General features: G+C 43.9%; 2 long non-coding RNA genes across 7 annotated transcripts in view; one reads left to right on the top strand and one right to left on the bottom strand.

Annotated features, from left to right (window-relative positions):
- Window positions 1-9,728, bottom strand: part of LOC120398717 — a 132,656-nt gene extending 122,928 nt beyond the window's left edge. The window contains exons 1-2 of the long non-coding RNA XR_005594657.1: window positions 9,580-9,728; window positions 9,335-9,492 (exon numbers count right to left, since the gene is read on the bottom strand). This is a non-coding gene — a long non-coding RNA (uncharacterized LOC120398717). The remainder of the gene's footprint in view (window positions 1-9,334; window positions 9,493-9,579) is intronic.
- Window positions 2,184-18,173, top strand: LOC120398716. 6 transcript variants are annotated; one of them, XR_005594651.1, is made up of 6 exons: window positions 2,184-2,396; window positions 5,110-5,305; window positions 9,831-10,034; window positions 11,481-11,602; window positions 11,934-12,145; window positions 18,049-18,157. It is a non-coding gene; the product is annotated as an uncharacterized LOC120398716 (long non-coding RNA). The 6 variants fall into 6 exon arrangements; XR_005594650.1 differs by lacking the exon at window positions 11,934-12,145 and having other exon boundaries at window positions 18,049-18,173; XR_005594652.1 differs by lacking the exon at window positions 11,934-12,145 and having other exon boundaries at window positions 9,831-10,025; window positions 18,049-18,173.
- Window positions 18,174-18,679: the final 506 nt, after the last annotated feature.

Consider the following 18,679-nt stretch of genomic DNA (forward strand, 5'->3'; position numbering starts at 1 on the left):
TGCTGCTGTACTATAGGGTTGTGGAAACTCTGTAGAAGAGAAGAGATTATACCAATTAAGTGTCTGCCTCCAATATATTGCCATTCTATGAATATTTTATCGACACCCTCCTCCCCCACCCATCCTCAGTGATACACACAAGTCTTGTATCAGAGGGGTAGCCGTGTTAGTCTGGATCTGTAAAAGCAGCAAAGAGTCCTGTGGCACCTTATAGACTAACAGACATATTGGAGCATGAGCTTTCGTGGGGGAATACCCACTTCGTCGGATGCATGTAGTGGAAATTTCCAGGGGCAGGTATATATATGCAGGCAAGAAGTAGGCTAGAGATAACGAAGCTAGTTCAATCAGGGAGGATGAGGCCCTCTTCTAGCAGTTGAGGTGTGAAAACCAAGAGAGGAGAAACTGCTTTTGTAGTTGGCTAGCCATTCACAGTCTTTGTTTAATCCTGAGCTGATGGTGTCAAATTTGCATATCAACTGAAGCTCAGCAGTTTCTCTTTGAAGTCTGGTCCTGAAGTTTTTTTGCTGCAGGATGGCTACCTTTAAATCTGCTATTGTGTGTCCAGGGAGATTGAAGTGTTCTCCTACAGGTTTTTGTATATTGCCATTCCTAATATCTGATTTGTGTCCATTTATCCTTTTCCATAGGGACTGTCCAGTTTGGCCGATGTACATAGCAGAGGGGCATTGCTGGCATATGATGGCGTATATTACATTGGTGGACGTGCAGGTGAATGAACCGGTGATGGTGTGGCTGATCTGGGTAGGTCCTGTGATGGTGTCGCTGGTGTAGATATGTGGGCAGAGTTGGCATCGAGGTTTGTTGCATGGATTGGTTCCTGAATTAGAGTTACTATGGTGCGGTGTGCAGTTACTGGTGAGAATATGCTTCAGGTTGGCAGGTTGTCTGTGGGCGAGGATTGCCCTGCCACCCAAGGCCTCTGAAAGTGTGAGATCATTGTCCAGGATGGGTTGTAGATCCCTGATGATGCGTTGACACAAGTCTAGATAATTTAATACAGCTAGCGGGAACACTTAACTCTGATGCTAGTCAGATTAACAGGCTTTTGCCAGGAGGAAGCAGCCCTATATGTCTATGGTGCATTTTTGGAGGACATCTGCCAGTCTGAATCAAGGCTCTCTACTCTAAAAACAACAAAAGTCCTAGTGCAGCAAGCATGTTTGCAGATCAGGAGCAATGGCAATGCAGCTGCTGGCTCTGCAAGAAATCTAGAGATCTCTCAATGAGCACAGAGAGAACCTGAAGTTAGAAACATTCATCATCTTTTTCCCCTCCCATATTTGTCCTTATTAGAAACCATGACTAACATTATCTCATTAAGTACAAAAATAGAATGCATTAGCTGAATATAGACTAGTAACGAAAGATGAATCTCATGGTCCCTAAAGAAAATTGAGACAATAGCGTAGGATTGCCCTTACTACCTACAGTAGTAGAACACTGGCAAAGGTGCCAGTCAGGTTCTTTTGCAAAGATTGGCTACCAGCTCTTCTCTGTTATCTAATGGGAGCTCATGTGTCTAGTAGTTAGAGCAGCAATCCAGGATGCAGCGATCCTGAGTCCAAAGGGTACTGACATAAATTCACCATGTGACCTCGGACAGAGTCTCTTAACCTCTCCAGGCCTCACTTTTCTTATTATGCCCACTTTACAGATCAATACTCTCTACTTCAGAGTTACTGTGAAAGTTAATTAATTAACATTTAATACAGTGCTTCTAAATTTGGCTCAGAGTTGCTATTTCTGTACAAGCATTGATAACCTGCCCTGCCCTGGTTACTCACAGCAGCTAATCCACACTCTAATCTGGTGGACAGAAGAATAAAAATGGGTGAGCGAGACTCAATTTCAAACAGTATTTTTAATGAATAAAAATGATTTTTAAAAGAGATTAGAAACAGCAAGTGAGCGCACCAGTACTACACATCTGATGCAACAACAAATTAAAATAATTTATCACTTAAAATTGGAAAATAAAATAGGATAAAATAAAGGGAATGAATTAAAACAACGGGTTTGGTCCTGGTTTGAGCAGGGGGTTGGACTAGATGACCTCCTGAGGTCCCTGCCAACCCTGAGATTCTATGATTCTATGAGTAAAACAATAAGGCAGAGAACTGTGCAAAGCTGCCATTATGAAGCAGTACTGGAACCTTTACACAGAGTGGATAACAAGGAAGGCAAATTAGAGCAACAGTAGGATGGCCTGAAGCCATTGCCTCAACAAGCAGGCTGTTTATCAGGGTGTTATCTCCCTACTGAGTGGGTGTCAAATGGAAGTACAGAGGGTATTTGGTGAATAGAACTGCGGAAATACTGAACTACCCAACTACCTCTTCATGCTTGAATCTCAAAAGTGCTTTACAAAGGAGGTAAGTATTATGCCTGTGTCACAAACAAGAAAATTGAGGCATAGACGTGAAATTACTTGGCCAAGGTTACACAATTGGTCAGTGGCAGAACTAGGAATAAAACCCAGATTCACCACCACCACCACCACAAGACTCACTTTAGTGCTTTATCCACTGGACCTCACTACCTCTCTTAAATAAAGACAAAGCACAGTTTTCTGTCATGCGGTCCTTGTAAAATAGCAGAAGAGGATTAAATTACACTGACCACCGTCATACAGAAGGAGAGGGCTGTGCTTCCAATGCTATGAGTGTTATAGTTTTGGGACTGTTCAGTGGCCGAAGATTAAGAACTGGGCAGGAGAAGTCCCCTTATGTAAGGAGTTTGGGTTACTAGGGAGGCTCGTAGTAATGAAGTGAGCCCTTTGGTCTCTCAAACCTGAACTGCAACCCCTTAAAGCAGGCAGATGCTAGCTTCAAACATGCCCAAACAGACAGTTAAGCGGCAACCTCATCTTGATCAAGCTCCCCTTCTCCCTCAGCCTGCGCTACTGGAGTATGCAAGAGGGATGGTAGGGCATAAAAGAGTGATTTATTAGGGGGAGAGACGTAGGGTTTTGGTTACTCAGGACTCTCCCTGTTTTGACGCAAGCTTTCCTCCCTCTGTAGCAATCTCATTAATGGTGCCCCTCTTCCATCCTGACCCAGCAGTATTTTTGCTGTGGAGCCCAATGCAGTGCTCCTTATCAGTGCTGCTCACTATGGCCCCAATTCAGGAAAGCACCATCCCAGTTCAGCAAAGCCCTCAAGCACATGCTAAGCCCCACTGACTTCAATAAAAGGGCTTTACCCTATAGCCCTCTTTCCTGGGGTCTTCTAAATGCAGAGAATTATATAGTCACCACTGAAATCCCAATCAAGTGACAACAGATACACTCTTCAGCAAGAGGGTGCCGAGTTTAGAAAGCCTCCATTGCTTAGTGTGGCTTATTGGCCATACGGGGTAGTCGTTGCTGTTAATGCAGTTTCTTCTATCAATAAAGCGGCAGCAGCTACTTTTCTCACTGTACAGAAACCTGCGGAGCAATAAGAACCCTTCCACAGCTGAACCAAAATGAGAGTGTGTCTGCCTCATTAACTGGGAAACAATATCACGCTCTAATTGGTTCAGAAGAGGAGGCAAAAATAGACAACATATGTCTTCACTCTTACAGAATCATTCAGTTAAAAAAAACATATTTGCTTATGTTTCCACTACTGTCTAGCAAAGTCTGTAAGCATTAGATGCCTCACAGAACATTCACCATCTCCTTCTGGAGCCATAGCTCACAGAGACAGTTCGCACTCTACAAAGATGTTAGAAGTGACAAAGCCTCTCAGACACATGGCAGAGGTGTCAACAGTTGCCTGGAAAAGCTAGAAGAGATCTTGTTGGCTACCTGGAAGGAGTGGTAGCCACAAACATCTGTGCACTTTGACAAGGAGCCCCCTTAATGGGTGTAAAAGAGAAGAGCTATACAGAACATAGAAACGTAACTGCCATAATGTATTAAGAACATAAGAACAGCCATACTGGGTGAGACCAAAGGTCCATCTAGCTCAGTAGCCTGTCTTCCGACAGTGCCAAAGCCAGGTGCTTCAAAGGGAATGAACAGAACAGATAATCATCAAGTGATCCATCCCCTGTCGCCCATTCCCAGCTTCTGGCAAACAGAGGCTAGAGACACCATCCCTGCCCGTCCTGGCTAATAGCCATTGTTGGACATATTAGACCAATGGTTCATCTACTCCAATATTCTGCTGTCACCAGCACTCCCCAATACCAGATATTTCACAATTATGGGATAACTTGTCCAGACAGATTCCTTCCTAGCTTCAGGCAGATAATTTTGGTTTACACCCTGAAACAAGACAGTTATGTATTTTAGTGCTATGTAAAGTAACTGTGGTGGTGGTTTTTCTGACAGAAGGAAAAGCAGACATGCAAAACATTGGTTTTAGTTAGTGCAGTGATTGTAATTTGAGCAGTTTTTCCCCACTCACTAAGTACAATGCAAGCATTAAATATTGTTAATGGCAAAAGTTTGGGAATGAAGTTAACTCTTAAGAAACAAAATTTATAAGTTAGCATCCAGTAACTATTTCAGAACATCCTTGGTTCTGGATTAAAAAACTAGCAAGTGCAGTTTTCAAAGCTCTAGGTATACATACAGGACTTTACAAGGCCCAGTTTTGCACTTCCCACAGTCAATAGAGAATGCAGGATCAGACACACAAGGCCCAGTTTTGATCTCACATCACTGTAAGATACCAGTAACTCCACTTAATGGATTTACATCAATTTAAAACCTATGGCTATGTCTACACTACAAATTATTTCAGCATAATTTACATTGCTCAGGGGTGTGAATAATCCACACTCCTGAGCGACATAAATTACACAGACCTAAGCGCTGGTGTGAACAGTGCTATGCCAGCTGGAGAGCTTCTCCCACCGACATAGCTACCACCACTCGTGGAAGTGGAGTTATTAAGCCAACGGGAGAGTTCTCTTCCTTCAATTTAGGGCAGGTCTATACTATGGGGCTAAGTCAACCTAAGTTATGCAACTCCAGCTACGTGAATAATGTAGCTGGAGTCAACGTACCTTAGGTCGACTTATTGCAGTGTTTACACTGTGCTGGGTCGGCAGCAAAAACTCTCCCGTCAACTTACCTTATGCTTCTCATTCCAGTGGAGGACCGGAGTCAACGGGAGAGCGATCGGCAGTCAACTACACCCACTAAATCAACCCCCGGTGTATTGATTTCCGAACATCGATCCCCCAGTAAGTGGAGACAAGCCCTTAGAGTGTCTTCACCAGAAGCGTTACAGCTACATCAGTACAGTTGCACCGCTCTAGCTGCTGTAGTGTCGACACTGCCTACATAGTAAGTGACAGGAGGTTACACTGTGCAAAATACATTTTTAAATCTTAAGCCAATAGAAATACTTCCATGATTAGTGTGTGAGAATCCCAAAGGAAACATTTTAAAATAAACTAAGACATTCACTTGTCTGAAATCTAAGCATTGTGATGGTGTATGAGAGCCTAACAGTAAAATGCTAGAAGATTGCTGTGTCCCCAAACATGAAAATTACTAACTTATTTTCTTTGTCCAGGATGAACTGCAAAAAGTGAAACAAAATAATAGTAGGCAGTAAACTGGTAAAATAATTGGTAAAATTCTGTTTTAGAAGATTTTTTAAAGTCCTTTATGTAACAAATCACATGCAGAACTTGTCCTTTTAATCCAGTCACTAACTATGTGGGAAAATACACCTTTTCCAATATAAATGGCATTAGCATTAGAAGAGCAGCTAGTGTACATTTGTCCATAGCAGTTTATGCCCTGATCCTGTAACAAGCACCATGCAGACAGACCCCTGTGCCCATGTGGAGCTCATTGCAAGGTCAAGATGTCGTTGCTGAGCTTGCATTGAAATAAAGAGGCTCAAATCAGCAATAAAATGAAGAGAATTCAATAATTACATCCTCATGGAACTTAATACGGGGTTATTAGCTATGTATTCCTTTCAACATGATTGTGATAACTATGAAATCCTCTAGGAATCTCTTAGCCATCTCTTTTTGTGCAGCTGTATCACCCTGCTTTCTACCCTCTACCCGTCCCTCATCAGTGTACTGCCTAGCACCTTTTTAGTTTAAATGCCATACATATGGCTCCCCTTGGAAATCTAAGTATTGTACAAATCTTTTAATGTGCAGGTTTGAGTAGAACCATCCAGAACTACAACAGATGGGAAATATTGCACCTGTGGATTAGAGATTTTACTTGGCTGGGTAATTGTGTGATAATTATACTTTTAGGTGCTCAGAAATTAACATATCTAGGGCAACTTGCTGATATAAATCCAAAAATGAGCAGGAGGGAAGAGCAACATTCCCACTCGGCAAACACTTTTCCATCATTTTATTATACCTGCATTATTAAATGAACAGAATTTTAAAGACTAGTCCATCAGCACTGAAATAAGGGGGATTCAATTACTACAGCAATTTGACCAAATAAATCCACCAGGGAAAAAGCCTGTTGTGCCTCCAGCAACACAGAAAACACAGTCCAACCAATAAGCTCAAGCTCAAAAAGGAATAAGAAGGTACTGACCCTGCCCTGAAACATGTCCGTGTGAGGGTTTAAAGACTAGAAGCCTGACTTCCAGTTATAAGAAGACCCCTTTAACACTGCTCTGGCCCACGGTAAGGCCCTTTTACACTGCCAGAGTAGGGCAAAGGGGCCTTAATGTAAACAAGAATCAGAGTGTTGTCAATTCTTGACATTTTATTGTGAATCTCACAGTATTTGGTGGTTTTTTTAAAGTGCCAGCTCCTGGAGGCACGTGATTAAACAAAAGTCTCAGCTTTAATAATAAAAAAGAAAAAGTTTCTACCACTCAGGATTATAGAGGAAACTCAATGTACCCAGTGCTTAATTTGTGCCAGGGCTAGCCAGGGTTGAGCCCCGGCACCTCTAGTCTTGACAGTTCATAGCCCCAGCACCTTTAGGCTTGCCGCATCAGTTATGAGAATAAAAAAATTGCTTGAGCACCAGCACCTCTTTCATTATAAAGTAAGCACTGAGTGTACCCTAAAGGCTCCAAAGCCAGAGGGCCAATAAAACCCCTAAAACTTGTTATTTTTCATGCTCTGTGTGTGTGTGTGTGTGTATATATATATATATATATCCTCACTATATGTTCCATTTTATGCATCCGATGAAGTGGGCTGTAGCCCACGAAAGCTTATGCTCAAATAATTTGTTAGTCTCTAAGGTGCCACAAGTACTCCTGTTCTTTTTGTGGATACAGACTAACACGGCTGCTACTCTGAAACCTGTTATTTTAAAAGATACTGCGAGTTTTAAGACAATCTCATGATTTGAGCACTGTGGACAGCAATACTGAAATCAACCCCCTCTTTTTATATATGATAAGCACATCCCTCTGCATTTGTTATAGATGCTATAAAGTTGCTGTTTACAATGCTTTACTTTGTAGTGCTTTCTCCATGGTACCTTAGGTTCTAGAAACTGTTCACTTTGAATTTATGCACTACAGTATTTCCCAAGAGCAGCAATAGTTCATCATTATCGTTCTAAACTGGAAACTATCTACAAACATCTCTCTCATAAAAAAAGGATGTTTAAAGATGATCAGACATGCATAAAGATCTCTCTGTAGTTCTATTCAGGCTTTTGCCATGGCAATGTCACACCGGGCCTCCACAGGTCACAAACCCATCCTATTTTAGATGTAGCTGGAACCCGTTTTTAGAATCCTTTAAGTTTTTATAATTGGCTTGTTACATGTTTCCTCAAAGCCACCCTCACCTCTCCTCCCTTTAACAAATTATAAGCTAAGAAAGCCAGAAGGAGCAGACCTGACTTTGTGTTCAGAAAAACTGCCATTTGTTTGCATTGTGTTGCAGGAGCTATGGGTGGAATTTTCAAAGCACTCCCCACCAAGACAACTCTGCTGCCATTGAAGTCAAGAGTAAAAGCCACTGGCTCCAATGGGAGTGGAGTTAGGCCAACACTGAGTGGTTTTGAAAATCCTATTGCACATGCTTCCTTTCCCTTACCCAGCACGGGAGGAAACAGAGGACCCTCAATTTTGAAAAGGGCCTACAACAACTGCATGGAGAGTAGGGGGGTTATGCAATATCATCCCCCTAGACACACACAGCTTTGTCCCCCAAAAACCCCTCCACGCTCAGGGCCGGCTCCAGGCACCAGCACAGCAAGCAGGTACTTGGGGCGGCCAATGGAAAGGGGTGGCACATCCGGGTCTTCGGCAGCAATTCGGCAGCGGGTCCCTCAGTCCTTCTTGGAGGGAAGGACCAGCCGCTGAATTGCCGCCAAAGAATGAAGCGGCGCAGTAGAGCAGCCGCCGAAATGCCACCGGTCGCGGCTTTATTTATTTATTTATTTATTTTCCTCTCTTCGCTGCTTGGAGCGGCAAAAAAGCTGGAGCCGGCCCTGTCCACGCTCACTTCCAGCCATGGTCACACCTTAGCAGAGGCTGGAAAGTCAGTGAGAGGGAGAGAGGAGTTAGAACAACCACCCTGCACAGCATGTTTCCCCTCCAAACAGATGTAAAGTATAGTAAGAAATGCAGTTACTTTTACTGCTGCTCTGAGGAGCTGCAAATGCCCCATAGTAGACCCCCCCCTTCAACAGGGAAAAGGAAGCAACTCATGGCAGCTGCCAAGGAAGGATGTAAGCTAGGAGCAGCACAGAGCTGCTGGATCTCCTGGTATGTGCCAAGGGAACTTAAAGGACTTGGCAAGTGTTTCCATTCACCACAGATCTACACTAATAACTGTCCTAGCTATGCCCTCCTGCTGTGCTCAGAATAAAACATGACAATAGTGGCAAGCATCCCACACACCAGCACCGCAGCTGGCTTGGACATTCTTTTCCTTTTGTAGGACTACTAGTGGCTCATTCCTCTCGTTTTCACCTTTCTTTTCTCCCTCATCTCCATTTACACATCAGCTCCTATTTTCTAAGCTCCACACTGAGTTTGGTGGATGCAAGTGGAGGATCTTTCAACTCTGCCCAACCTTATGTGAGAACTGAGAGTTAGTTAAGTGTGGGGGAGGGTGTTTGTTTTGGGTTTTGCTTGTTCATTTTGGGGGTTTTCCCTCCCCTGCAAGTCCCAGGGCCATTCCCGTTCTCACACTAGCCCAGGGCAAGCTGGGATGGCCTCGAGATATTTTGAAAGGCAAGCAAGCCACAGGGTTGTCACAGCTACATTGCCAAAGAAGCCATCAATCATGCTTGTTTTTCCACAGTCATTCCCACCTGTGCAGGACTGAAGCTCCTGCCTTTCCCTATTCCTCAACCTGGCAAACAAGCCAGGAGACATCAATGGCCCCCTGAAGAAAAGTGCCTTACCTCTTTAGGTCAGGGAACGGCTGCTGCCTCAGTTTCCTTCTGGCTGTGCTGTGGTTCCCTTTCATAAGTAGGGTTGTTTGTCTCTCTGATCAAACTGAAACGAGTCCTCCTCTTGTGGGGTATGCAAGAGTGGTGAAAGGAGAGCACCTTGGTGTTTCCTGCAGCCCAGCCCCAAGTAAAAAAAAAGAATAGAAATGGAGGCTTATTCCAGCCAGTCATTCCCCAAAGAAACAAAATAAACTAACCACTCCTAGCTCAGCCACTTGTAAAGTCCTGCAGCTTCATAGCCTTAAACCCTCTCCATCAGCACTCCCAGAAGGAGCTTTCATCTCTCCACTTGGAGGACTGAATGTTCTCTGATAGTGGATAGTGTGTCACAACAAAGGTGCTCCACTTCCTGTTTCCTCCTGTCCTGTATTAACCCCTTGGTTTCCCTTAGCCTAGGTTAACCTGCTCTCCTGCTACATGTGTTTTGTTTTTTTACACCTCATCACAGGTCCACTCCACTCTCTTCAGACACAGCAAGAGCCATCAAAGACAGCAGTGTGAGTGAGTGTGTGGCGGGAACATGGATAGGACACACCCGATATATTTGCCTAGTCTGAGTGCTGGGCATCCATGCCCTACCACTAGTCCCCAGCTTTAGAGAGGAGAAAAATACAGTTTACAAAGAACATCTTTAAAGGTTCAGGTACTTAAAGTAAGTTATTGTCTGAAAAGGGACTGTCAAAAAAGGTCACTTTCTTACTCCAAAGGCCTATGTGTATTCAGAGCCAGAAAAGACTCCCTTTATTTTCCACACATTTTTATACGGTTAAGGGAAACTGCAACTTTATCTGAGAGATCATTTTTATACGATGGCCTGTGAGCACATCACAAAGATGAAAGGAAAAACAAGCCAACAAGTGAGTGAAAGGCTGGGGGTGAGAGCAAAGCTGTGTGAAGTTACCAGTTTTCATGTGATAATTCTGCGATTTTCATGAAGCCATCACTGTATCACTTTACAGCAGCAAACACACCTTTTGCTGCAACTGCAACAACTTTTCACACATCCACAGGAAAAAGTTGTGAACTTTCCCTTATTTGCCTCAGGATGGAATGTAGCCATTTTGGAGCAAGATAGGTTTCCCCCACCCCAGCCTCCAAGCTGGAACTGCATTTGTTTTTGTTTTACGGAGAAAAAGACAGAAAATCCATACAATATTTTGATTTTTGATTAAACCCAGAGAGAAAGAAACTAATTACAACCCAGGCAATCCCCTTCTTTGGTCTGTTAGGATTCCCTGATGCAGTGACCATCAAGAAGAGAAATCTCTCTATTCCTTGAAATAAATTAGAGAATGAGCCATAGAAAGCAGGGAAAAGAAATGAGACAATGTGATTGATTGCAGCAGGAAAGCATTGTACTCAGGACAGATTGGAAATTTTAATAAAAAGAGAGATGGGGTAACAGGGATTAGCCAGTGTCACAAATATTCCTTGTCAGGATTTAGAAGACAAAAATGAATAGCTTTACGATGAAGGGCACAAAAGACACTTACTTTAACAATTTCAAGATAAAATAATATTTGTTAAAGCAAAACATGCAGTGTAATTGTTTAATCCACCTGGCCCCTGAGGAGTCACTGACACCACTGCAAGGTGAGTGTGATGTTTGGTAGCATTCTTGCTCTCACTTTGTGCTGTTATGAATGACTGCATAAGGTCCAAGGTAGTGGAGAATCAGGCCCACTCTAGCTAGGCTATCAAGAGAGATTCCATAATCTGATCTGGAAAGCCTTTACCATGGGCTAGGAAGGCTGTGGGGTGTTTTTGGTTGACTTTTTTTTTTTTTAAAGGCTGAGTTGAAGTATAGGGAGGATTGAACCAATCTGGCTTTTAAGAAAAGACAAACCTTTGCCCCAGACTTCAACCAAACATTTTTTGAGGTTCAGAAATGTCTGATTAGCTTTCTTGTTGTAACTGTAAATGTTTATGTGCCTCAACGCATCCTTTTGTAGGGAAGCAGAAGTACTGATAGACTGTGAGAATAGTTTATTTTTGACAAACCCAGAGAAGCTGGTAGAACTGTGAATATCACAAGCACGTGTGACCTTGCAAGATTTGCAGCCCTAAGAAGCTCAGAAACATTTGTTCCTTTTTTCAGGATGCTTAAACTAAATAGTCACTGGTCTGTCTGATGTGGTTCAGTGAAAACTCCAGGGGCTGTTGCTCACTGGACTTTACCTTGAGATAGAAGTTCAGACTCAGCCATGCAAGATAAATACAGTAAGTTATACTTACAAATCTATCCATTACTGTAATGTGCCCTTTTTCATGCTGGAAGAGGGGAAGGTAGATACAAGTGGATGGGTATGGACTGAGGAGAAGTGGCAGCATCTGTCTTTCCCCTTTTCCACATACACCTTCCTGAATGCCACCACAACTTTTCCCCACATACTCCTTCCCTCCCCACCACAGATCCCTCAGTTTTTCTCCTTTGCAATGTGGTCAACCACACAAATGACCAATGTTCTCTGACCCGAATCAACTCGAAACAAGTAGACAAGGCATCCAAATGGGAAAACAGTAACAAAATAACCTCCTGTTTCACCCTAAGCACATGGTGAGAGAGACCCATCCACTTCTGAGGGAGGGACAGCTGAACAGGGCAGAAGAAATATGGAATAGGTTACACCAGAAGAGAACCCAATGGTATCAGACCTTTTCCTCAAGCTCAAATATGAAAACCCTGGATGCAGAGTTGGAATATATAAAGGACCTACTGCATACTACACTAGAGAAATAAGTCAGGCCACTCTCTTACTTCAGGTAAGCGATCTCCTAAAGAGGATGCATGAGCCAGTGTTCTAAGTCCCTTTAGGATCCAAAGGCACCCCAGAGCCTGCTTACTGCGCAGGGTGCTGCCAGGTTAATCGTGTGAGTGAAGTAAGGAGTACTTGCTTTTTGTAGCCTCGCACAGCACCACCTAGGGACGGATATGCAGTTCTGCAGCCTCTTATTAAAAAGGATGGGAAACCACACTGCCCGCTGGTGTTTATTCTATGGTTTTAAAAATATCATTTTCCTTGAGGTTTTTGTTTGTTTGTTTTGGTTGGTTGGCTGGCTGTTGTTTGTTTTAGGTTTTTCCTTCTCTTCTGCCTTCATTGGTCCAGGTTGCTGGTGTCCCCTTCTGCCCCACTAACAGGAGGGGCTTCTGGAGGCAGGTTGTTTTTGAGGGGGGTTTAGAAAGGAAAAAGAGAGTGATCATGGTAAGGAGAGAGGGAATGGCCGGCTGAAACTAAATGGAGGTGGAGAGCCACCCAGCACAACTCCAACATTGGGTGAGCCTGGCCAGCCTTGCAATGTGCTGTTTGATGCATCGTCTGTGCAACTTCCAAAGCTGATGTCCTATGGCACCAGCCACAAGTAAAATCATCCCTCCCCCTGGAATGAATCCTCATCCCCTCCTTGGCACAGCTGCTTCTGTGGGCACTATGAGGAAGGGATATGATTTTGCCTCTCAGAGCCAGCCTGGCCCATAGAATCCAGCTTGGATCTGCATAGGGATTCAAAATAAAAGACTGTTTGGATCCACTTCCCCCCATTTCTCTCTAAAAGTGGTCCCTAGCTCATACTGTAATTAAGCCAGTTCAGGCCAGGCCTTAAAGGGCCAGCATTCCTGAGCAACAATCTTCCTGTAAAGGAATCTGTAGGCGAAATAGTTGCTGCACCCTATTACCTGAAATTAGACTGGTGTGTAGTTATTCAGGAAGTTTCCCCTTCCCTTCCCTTCACCTTTTTCTGTTAGTAGAAATCTAAATAAAAGCACTAGTTTCCATTTTTAAATCCCAGAATTCTAATTATTCTTCATAGTCCCCATGCTATGGGCTAAGTGCCAATTCCTGAGTCATAACTATAAAGGGAAGGGTAACAACCCACCTGTATACAATACTATAAAATCCCTCCTGGCCAGAGGCACCAAAATCCTTTTACCTGTAAAGGGTTAAGAAGCTCAGGTAACACCTGACCCAAAGGACCAATAAGGGGACAAGATACTTTCAAATATTGTTTGTGCTCTGTGTTTTGGTGGTGTTTGCTCTTGGGACTAAGAGGGACCAGACATCAATCCATGTTCTCCAATTCTTTCTGAACAAGTCTCTCATATTTCAAACTTGTAAGTAACAGCCAGGCGTGGCATATTAGTTTATCTTTGTTTTCTCAACTTCTGAATTTTACCTTTGCTAGAGAGAGGTATCCCTGTTTTGTTGTAACTTTGAAACTAAGGCTAGAGAGGTTTCCTCTGGGCTCTTTGAATCTGATTACCCTGTAAAGTTATTTTCCATCCTGATTTTACAGAGATGATTTTTACATTTTTTTTAAATAAAAAAATCCTTCTTTTAAGAACGTGACTGATTTTTCCATTGTCCAAAGACCCCGGGGTTTGGGTCTTTGATCACTTTGTAACCAATTGGTTAGGATATTACTCTCAAGCCTCCCCAGGAAAGGGGGTGTAAGGGCTTGGGGGGATATTTGGGGGGAAGAGGAACTCCAAGTGATCCTTTTCCTGTTTCTTGTTAAATCACTTGGTGGTGGCAGCGTACCAGGTTTTAACCTAAGCTGGTAGATATAAGCTTAGGGGGCTTTCATGCAGGTCCCCACATCTGTACCCTAGAGTTCAGAGTGGGGAAGGAACCCTGAAATCCTGCAAATCAATATTGGCACACCTGAGCAACTTTACTCAGTGGCCTAGATTCTCCCCACATAGCTGGCTAAGCGAGCACCAACTCAGGGCAAGGGAATGCTTAATGACATACAGCCAACATTACAGCTCCACACAGCCTTGGCTGCTGGCACAGGCATTGTGGCCAGAGCATCATTAGACCCTGGCTATCACCAGCTGCCATAAGAGCTCCTTGGGTGTACCTGAGAGGGCTTAATGCCACCTTTACACCCTCTTCCCAAGTTGGTCTGTTTGCTCCTCAGCCAATGCGATGAATCATGAGCAAAGCTTCCCTTATGAGTAGGTGTTGCAGGACTGGGCCCTCATTCATCAAAAGGATGGAATTTATGCCTTTTTTTTTTTAAATTACAGCACCATAAGATTTTAACATTTACAGCGCCTAGACTTTGTTATCAAGCTTATTCCCTCTTCCCCTCCTCCTCTGCCTTCTGTCTTTGGTAAGCCCTGCTTTCCATCTGGGCGTTACCATGGGCACTGAGCTAAAGCAGCAGGCTAGAGCGTGGCTCTGAAAACTTCTCTTCCCATGGAATCCCGCCAGCATTTGTCAGCAATATAATGGCATGTACCACACAAACAATGTAACATTATAGCTCATTCTTTCCCTTTCATTTTCTACACACTTAGCGGTAGCCAGAGCAATTTGTGAAAATTGTGAAATTCCTGCCTGGCCCATTTACTTTCATAAACATAACGATGCATCTTTTGGTAATGTGTTCAAAGCAGCTTGGACTATAAATTCCACTCAACTGAAACCTATGCAGTAACCATCAACTAATATTTGAGCCACTGGATTGTCCATAAATGATGTTAATACTGAGACGTATAGCTGAGTGTTTGCCTCAAACTGAAGGGAACATTTAAACAGTTTCAAGTTGGAGAGTTTTCAAAACAGAAATTGAATATTTAATTAAATCCTCACCAACTGCCTCCTCCTTCTAAGCTTTGTTGTTTTTTTTTGTCAGGACTTGAATAATTAACAAAGTAAATATGGAATCCTGCAGTGATTTAAGACACCACTGATTGCATCCTCGAGTGTCTTGTTTACTTAGACTGTCGAATTACAGTGTTGAATCAGAATGAGCTGCAGACCCACAACCATTTGGCAAAGAGCCAAACTATATTTAGAATGCAAGGTGTGTAGGATTTCTAAACACAATTATGCCTGCAGTGAGAGGTTCCAGGATAGGAACACAGATCAGTGGTCCATCTACTCCAGTGTCCTGTTCCCAATACTGCCCAGTACAGATGCTTCAGGGGAAGGAGCAAGAAAACCTACAGTTGACAGTTATGAATACTCTGCCTACAGGAAAAGCGTCCTCTTAGCACCCATCAGTTACAGGTTAATTTATGCCCTGAAGCATAAGTGTTCATATCCCTTCCAAACCAACTAAGGTCTGATCCTCAGCTGGTGTAAATCAGCCTTCAATTTTAGCGTATATATTTTCATTTTTAATCCCTCTACTATAATCCTAGGTGTTCGTCAGCCATATAAACATCCAGTCTTTTTTTGTTTGTTTTTTGAATCCTGCTAACAATTTGCAGCCTATAACTAAGTGCATTACTCAACTAATCCCTTCTCAAACATGTTTTCCCAGTAATATAATGGCATGTACCACATGTAGATATTTGGTGTGACTTGATACAGGAATGACTAGGCTATGGAGAATTAAAAGACACTATGACATTTCTAATCATAATTATTTATTAATGTATAGTACCCAAAGTATGTTAGGCGTTGTCTACATGGGAAGCTTGTTTGGTATAACCTAGGGCAAATTTAAAGCAATATTGTTATGCCAGTATAACACACACAACCCATGTAAACACTCTTGTTCCAATGTAAGTCTGGCCACAAGGGGGTGGGGGAATCATATGCATATGATTACATCTGCATAACTATATCTATAAAAATAGTACAACTGCCATATAGACAAAGCCTTAGGTGCTTTACAGGAAACATGGAACGATGCTGCTCCAGGTTCTTCCTTGCCCTGTACTAATTTACACCAATGCAAAATGGATGGGAAGTGGTTGTAAAATGTTATTATCCTGATCTGGTAGCATTTGACGTCCACTTTGAAGCGGTGTACAGTAAATGATTACACAAGATGTTGGGCAACAGAGGATCAGGCCTACAGTCTCTGCCACAAATTCACTAGTGCTTGATTCTGCACCTTTGAAGTCAATGAGAGTTTTGCCATAGACTTAAATGGGGGCAGGATAAGAGCCTTATATTCTAAGCATCTTAGGGCTTGGCTACACTTGCAAGTTACAGCGCATTAAAGCAGCCCCGGGCACACTAGCTCACTACCCGTCCACACTGGCAAGGCACATAGAGCGCTCTGACTCCAGGGCTAGAGCGCTCCTGGTACTCTACCTCAGCGAGAAGATTAACACTTGGTGCACATTGGCTGAAACGCCCGGGCCTCAGTGTGAACAAGCTGTTGCATTACTGAGCTCTGAGCAGCCTCTGGAAACATCCCATAATCCCCTTAAATCAAGTGGCCAGTCTTGTCATTGTTTTGTAATCACTGCAGGCATGCAGACATGCCCTTTGAAAGCTCCATTTCTAACAGCTGGCATGCTTGTCTGCTCCGAGACAAAGCAACCATTACTCTGGCATGCTGTGTGAGAGGGAGAGAGACGGGGGGGGGGGGGGTCTGCTGCTGTCTGAACTTACAAGACGTTATGCTGACATGCTCTCAGCCCCCCAAAACCCAATCTCTCTCCCCCCACATACACACAACACACTCCCTGTCACACTCCACCCCACCCATTTGAAAGCACATTGCAGCCACTTGCATGCTGGGATAGCTACCACAATGCACTGCTCTCTGTGGCCGTTGCAAGAGCTCCTAAGGTGGCCATGCCAGTGCGCTGTCAGCTGTCAGTGTGGACAGATTGCAGCGCTTTCCCTATTGCGCTCTACGAAGGCTGGTTTAACTCAAAGCACTCTGCATCTGCAAGTGTAGCCATGCCCTTATACTATTGTAGTTATAGTAATAATTAGTCTACTAGGTATATAAATGGGCTATCAGCAAGTTTAGGCTTGAAATTAGGAGTGAAGTTCTGGAACAGCCTTCCAAGGGGAGTGGGGGGAAACCTAACTGGCTTCAGGATTGAGCTTGATAATTTTACGGAGGGGATAATATGAGAAAACTGCCTACAGTGGCACGTGGCCCATCCACGACTGTTAGTAGCAAATATCCCCAACAGCCAGAGATGGGACACTCGATGGGGAGGGCTCTGACTTACTACAGAGAATCCTTTCCCAGGTGTCTGGCTGGTGGGTCTTGCCAAAATACTCGGGTCCAACTCACTGCCCTATTTGCAGTCAGGAAGGAATTTTCCCGCAGGTCAGATTGGCAGCAGGGCCGGCTCCAGACCCCTGCGCGCCAAGCGCGTGCTTGGGGCGGCATTTTGCCGGCAGGGCAGCAGGCAGCTCCGGCGGACCTTCCGCAGTCATGCCTGCAGGAGGTCCACCGGAGCCGCAGGACAAGCGGACCTCCTGCAGGCATGACTGCGGAGGGTGCGCTGGTCCCACGGCTCCGGTGGAGCATCCGCAGACGTGCCTGCGGGAGGTCTACCGGAGCCGCGGGACCAGCGCACCCTCCGCAGACACATCTGCAAGAGGTCCACTGGAGCTGCGGGACCGGCGCCCACCAGAGCTCCCCGCGCGGCGCGCCGCCCTACTTGGGGTGGCGAAATTACTAGAGCCGCCCCTGATTGGCAGAGACCTTCCTCTGCAGCACAGGACACAGGTCACTTGCAGGTTTGAACTAGTGTAAATGGTGGATCCTCTGTAACTTGAAGTCTTTAAATCATGATTTGAGGACTTCAGTAACTCAGCCAGATGTTAGGGGTCTATTACAGGAATTGGTGGGTGAGATTCAGTGGCCTGAAATGTGCAGGAGATCAAACTAGATAATCATGTTGGTCCCTTCTGGCCTCTAAGTCTGTAAATATTGTTTGTAATGTTTGCCTCTTTTAGAACCTGGTCCCTCTGAGACCTTACTATGTGCCTTCCTCCAGACTTATGAAAGTGCAAGGAGTCCACTCTGGGCCATCAGCAAGTCACATCCTCAGTAAGTGGTACCTGAATAAACATGTTCCTACAGTTACTGCTGTGTGGATCTACTGTGTGACTGTTCCCTTTCTTCTGATACCACAGTATAATTGAATATCCTTAGTTTCCTCTGTATCAGAGTCTATTAACTGGAGAATTTGGAATTGGAAAATTGAATAAGTACTTTGAATTGTACTGAAAAGGTTTAGACTTTCCAGCTATGATTTTAAGTTTTGGGACGTGCCCAAAGCTCTGGCTTTGCGTCTTAAATAAAAACTAAATTAAATTAAATTAAATAAATACACAATGAGTGCACAAATAGAGTCTTCCATTCACTTTAAGGGGTAAAGGATTGGGTCCTGATTGAAGGTGACCAGGCAAGGAAGGATCAGGGCAACCAGCAAAAAAACAAACAAACAAACACACCCAACCATGCATTAACTCAGGATAAGTCATGAGCATAGCTTGGTGGTTCTGTATCTTCTTTGTTCTGCCTTTTAAGATAAAGCAAACAAAAAGGTGAGGAAAACAATATGACAGTGAAGATTGCCAAATT

Source organism: Mauremys reevesii, linkage group 2 (assembly GCF_016161935.1).
Source record: "Mauremys reevesii isolate NIE-2019 linkage group 2, ASM1616193v1, whole genome shotgun sequence".
Lineage (NCBI taxonomy): Eukaryota > Metazoa > Chordata > Testudines > Geoemydidae > Mauremys > Mauremys reevesii.